The 5,968-nt window shown below is 34.9% G+C and overlaps 1 pseudogene; it reads right to left on the reverse strand.

Annotated features, from left to right (window-relative positions):
- Positions 1-381: 381 nt before the first annotated feature.
- LOC120219223 lies at positions 382-5,132 on the reverse strand (annotated as a pseudogene).
- Between the last annotated feature and the right edge of the window lie 836 nt (positions 5,133-5,968).

Below are 5,968 nucleotides of genomic sequence, written 5' to 3' on the forward strand. Positions count from 1 at the left end.
AGAGGAGGCTGGATGAGCTTGGTCGCGCCCCAAAAAATTTCAAATTTCTATATATTTTAGATATTTTCTTTATATTTTCTATTAAAAATATATTTTCGTCTCCTTATAATTTTATAAGTTCTTTCCTATTTATAATTTCAGAAGTTCTCCCCCACTCCAAACATAAAATAATCCTGCGCCCGTCCCCGGGTGAAAGTAGTCCAGGAAATAAAGAGTTTGGGAGTTGGATAAGAGAATTATAATGGCAATACTTCAATAGATGTAACTCAAATATTTTCAATATTCATTTCCACCAAAAAGGAGGGGAAGGAGATTCAGTCAGTGCATAAGATTCCATGAATAGATCCTACGCATTAAAATTGACAGCAATATAGAAATATACCCATCTCAAAGGGCATACCATTGCTCTCTTTTCATTTCCAAAAATAGATTCATGATTATATTTGTACATATCACGACAATTATTGTCATCCGAGCGGACGTGTTTCGACCAAAACATCCCCTTGAATGATTGTTCATTACGAGACGCATTGCAAACCGGAAGTAGTACCATAAAGCTCTCTGTCTCAGGCTAGGGGCTATCAAGCTCAGAAATTCTAGTACCGTAAAGAAAGCACAGAATTTATCCAGAATTAGCGTTTTATTAAATTGTGGCTATATAAGCATTAGAGCATTTCAGAACTTACGTAAGAAGGCTCTTGCATCAAACCGAGTTGGTGGTAGTTCATATAGTCGATTCCACTCAAGCGTAAACAACATAAGATCTGTTCAGGCAACTCTTCAGTTCGGTTTCCCTGTTTTCAAAAGGAAACATTGGGTAAATGTCATTATAAATGAAAAAAGTTTTTTTTTTTAAAAAAAAACTTGTTCAGGGAAAGTGGAGAAGGGGATCTTGAAGTTGCAAGAGAGATATCGGAACTTGCCTGAATCGTTAGGCCAACATCTAAGATACAAAGCTTTAGCCTATATAGGAATGCATCAAAGCCTTTTCTAGAGATGTAACTGAATCTGTGCATATCTATATCAATCTCGAAATAATTTTCTCCCTGCGAAAATTCAATTGAGTAACTAGTGAGCCTAAGAAAGAACCATAACAAGACAGTGTATCCATACGATTCTAAGGCTACCCAAACGTGCTCCATTAGGAGCACATCATTCAAATATTAGTTATCCAAAAGTATTTGAATCTATACTATATATGTCAACCCTTAACATACAAGCATGCGTACCAGTAGAACTCATGCTGAGGACGTGAAAGAAAAGGCTTTTCGTTGTATGCCTGCATAAGTTTCCTCTCTGCAGCACCCATGTGAAGATCTTCTACATTTGCAACACGACCTAATTTTTCAACCGTCTCGAAATGGAACAATTGTATCTACAGGGAATCCTTTAACCTTTTCAACTTCGTCATCTATCAACCTCTGTTTTCAAAAAATAAATGCGGACTCAATACTGTAAACTTGGTGTAGATCAATTAAGAAGCAGGGAAGGAATCTATGAAGAAATTACCTAAATGTAAAACATAAAGGAGAGTAGACAATCAAATAAAATGTTGAGTGGAGAATACAAAACTTGTGGTTAACGTACAGTATTCTAGTTTTAACCAGTGGCGGATCCAGAAATTTATAAATGGGGTTCAAAATTTTAATTTTCTTTTCTTAAATATAATGGGGGTGCAAAAAAATTTCTTCCATTTTTCTTTAATATATTATACTAAATTTCACTTTTTTTTCCTAAATAATGGGATGCTTGACCCCTAGGGGGCTTAGTGCATCCGCCCCTGGTTTTAACCGAATTCCTGTAGTTCAGAACTAATTCGGTTCATTGGTTTTTAAAACTAAAAAAACAATGACATCTTTTATAGTATTCTCAAGTAACTTTTCACTAATTTAGAAATAAAAACTGAACTGAAATTGGATTATGGATTAGTGTTATAGTAGGAAAATCACCTAATGATTTCTATTCAGTGCTAGAAAGGAAGATATAGACATTTAAATTTTGGACTTGATGCCTGAGGTGCATGGTATAGCCTCAGCAGATGCCATTTTTTATGGCTTCTAAATTCATAACATAGTTTCAGAAGCCTTCCCGTTAAGTTTCCTAGTTGACTGACTTAATTTGTAATTTTCAAGATTTTAGGTATAAGTTTCTCAATCCAAGAAAGTTTAAAATTATTTTTACAAGTATCAGTCGTACCCTTAAGTTTTCTTGAAAGTGAAGCGGAAGCTCCTTCGAATAACTGTCAGAAAGCTTAAAGTAAAGAACGAAACTCATCCCTTCACCATCAGTTTCACTCTGAAAAAGTGCAGCAGGATACAAGGGAATCTGCATTGCCACAAAATGTAAGCATTAAGCTCTACAGAGATTTTGGAAACAATGAAGATAACCAAGTCAAACATATACTCATGTCTGCCACTCACACCTAAGTCCAAGTAACATAGCCAAGAGGACCATTACAGCATGCTTACTTCCATGATTCCATCCCAAGGAAAATATAACAGAAACACATTCATTCAAATGAGCAACTATATACCTGAACATTTACGACAAGGATAGAAGGTAGTTTCTCGGAATGGCTAAAACCGGGAGTTCAACAAATCTAGCTAAGTGATCTATTTTTCGTGGAGATAGGAATACATCAACTCCAAAAGGATAATATGCAGCATGGTTAGGTGCAAAATCCTTCTTCTTATCCCTGCAATAAACAAATAATGTGAGAAACTGTCATGGTACTAACAGATTAAAAAATTCTAAATGTTTCATACATGCTTTTGCTTCAATAATTTTATATAAAAAATAAATAAATTCCAAGTATGCCTTAAATGAATGAACTAGGGACCAAGTTTTTTAGTCGTACCTAAAATAGTTTTCTCCTCGAGTCTTGAAAGTACCAGGATCGATATGAGACCAACAATCAAAATTTTCTTTTCTATGGGGCAAAAAGGTACCTGAGAACCTGCTTTCGGTCGCTGAAGAAGCATCTTTGAAGAAACTGAATTGAAACAGATATTGGATAAAGTTAAAAATCCTAACAGAAAATTTCCGATCTGTACTACATTACTGCTTTCTAAGAGACTCGATATTTTAATATGGATCAATTACTGAACAGCCATAACAGAAACCACCGATTTTGTTTGTACATATTTGAGTGTAGATGATTGATGAAAAAATTAGTCTAATATCTCTGCAATGAAAACAACTTCACATGCATTCTGCAGTCTTGTAACAAGACATTCATGATGAACACTAACTAAAGATTAGAAAGTTCAACGGATAACATAGATACTCACATAATGTGGTGCTGGAATGCTCGTCTTTCCACTTAAATGGAAGTTTTAAGGCAGGCTTTTTTCTCGCACTAGGCGGGCTAGAGAGGAGCGATCTTCTCTTTTCAACTGATGGGACAGTAGATGCAAGACAAGGTAACAATTGCTTGGAAGAATGCCACAATTATCCAACAATCCTTCCCCTTTCCCAGGACCTTCATCCACAGAGGCATATCATCAAGGAATACGGGTTCCTTTGCTTCATTTGAATGCCCATAGGATTTTGTTAGGGGATTGTCATCCTCCGATTTGAAGAACTGGCTATTGGTATTTACTGTGGCCTCGCACACAGCATTGCATACAGAATTTCCATCTGATACGTCCCCCGGTTTATTAATATGATCAACTAAACAAGAATGGTCTCTGCAATTAGCATCTGTTAAAGATGAAATACTGGATACAGATGCACCTTCGAGACCATTTAAAGATAACACATCTGCACATGTAGATGCATAGGTAGTCAATGGTAACAATTTCCGTTAATCTTCAAGGTAAAAAAAGTTAGTATAAATGAGAGGTCAAAGTAACATTTCAAAACATCATACCCTCCAGAACACTTTCAAACTCCTCGTCACAGTCGATTCAAACTGCAACTGAATCAAACCACAACTCCTCGCTCCTGTCAAGGTAGCACACAAATCAACGGCTTAACAAATGCCAATTCCGAAATCTAATGCATAGAAACAAGAACTTGGAGAAAAGTTTAAAGAGATCAAGTAGATTTATAGCAGATTATGCATCAAGCCGCTAACAGTAATATTTAAATCTCACCTAACAAACTACAATCCCTAACAACAAAGCTTGAAACTCGAAAGGTTAGCCATACAAATATTGACACTATTAATCGGGTTCAATGGAAATAAAAAGGAATAACTTCGCCAAATCTCCCACACAAACTTTGACATATGGAAAAAATGTTCAAAACCATCTTACTGCTTATACGATCAAATTGAAATAAAAATCTTAGCAACATCAACTGTAGTCGTGAAACCACCAATGAGAGCACTACAGCAACTAAGTCCAAAACTCCAAGCAGCTCACAAGCATCCGCTACTTGTTTAAACCCCGATTTGCTAAAGCTTAATAGAGACTAGAGCAGCAAGTTGAGATCTTTAATGGATCAAACTACATCTATTGTCAAGAAAAATTAAGTGAATTCCGCAATTTTATTGATATATTCTACTTGGAATTCTCCCTCATTGATCTACCTTCCCTCTGATAATCAAGGAACACAGAGTGCAAAAATCTATATTAGAATCAAAACTCAGCGTTGGGATATGCTAAGATTATATGTTTTGAATAAAAACAATGTCAATTGATCATCTAAAGAGCAGGCCTCTACCATCAACATTCACAACAATACTATTCACTTAAGTCTTCAACCTATATAATTGAGGCATGCATTTCCTGGTAACATAAAGACCAGAATCAGGCTCTTAAAACACCCAAACCTTCCATGCAACAACCAAAAGCGTCTCAACCTCCAAAACCCACCAAGCAAATCAACCAGAAAATGAAAATCCATGAACACATTACAACTAAAAGCTAAAAAAATACGAAAACATAAAAACCCAGTTTCGATAATAGGGAGAGAACGAAGAAAATACCTTGAAAAGTCGGGTTTGAGAAGGAAGAGTGATGATCAGGTAGAGCATCTGAGCTACAAAAGTCATCGGAAGACGGGACGGGCAACCCATTAGACACCCTTTTCTCGAAGCTTTTCCTTCTTTTACGGTTCTTCTTCTTCTTTCTGTTCTTCTTAGAAGACCTTAACTTTCCTTCAGGTCTCGACACACAAGAACCCATCTCTCTCTCTATCTATCTTTCTCTTCTTTGGATCAAATTCAACTCCCCTATGATATCACCATCTTCAAAAAGACAACCAAAAAAATAGAAGAGATAAAGAGAAAGAGAGAAAACGAAATTAACCAAAGAGGAACATCAACACCATTAACAACTGCAAACAAACACTACCACTGTTTTGTTTTTAATAGAAAACTACCATTGTTTTTATTTTTTGGTGGGAGTTCCATTTAAGACTTCATGGTGTTTGGGTAAGTTGGTAGCCTGTATGTAGTTGAAGTTTTGTGAAGATAATATATAGAATAGTCATAGTTAGCGTATCCAAACTAATAATTAATTGAAGGGCCTAACATTTATTAGAATTAATTATATTTATCTTATTAAAGAAGTATATTTTATTAAGGATAAAATATATAAATGGTTACTTGAATGTTATTTTGTTGAGTGTTCTGACTATTAAAAGTTATAAAATAGTCTTTCGACTATAAGACGTCTTCTTAGGTCTCTGACTATTAATAGTTATAAAATAGTCATTAGACTATTCATATGTTTCAAACTCATCTATTTTCGTTAAAAATTTAGCGGTTATCTGAGACAGATATTAACATGTTAATTGTGATATGATAAATATAATCTCATAATCATTTTAATTATATTTATGATCGAATATTCGTTTATATTATGTCGCAACTAGTACTTGAAACATTATGCTGACGAGCCAATGCTTGGAGGTAATTGTGGTGTCAGTGGACACGTTAAAATATAATTTTATCATATTTTAGTCAACATATTAACGTTCAACTTAGACATGCATTAATTTTTTAACAAAAAAAGAAAAT

Source organism: Hibiscus syriacus, unplaced genomic scaffold (genome assembly GCF_006381635.1).
Source record: "Hibiscus syriacus cultivar Baekdansim isolate YM2019G1 unplaced genomic scaffold, ASM638163v2 tig00110206_pilon, whole genome shotgun sequence".
NCBI classification, from domain to species: Eukaryota; Viridiplantae; Streptophyta; class Magnoliopsida; order Malvales; family Malvaceae; genus Hibiscus; species Hibiscus syriacus.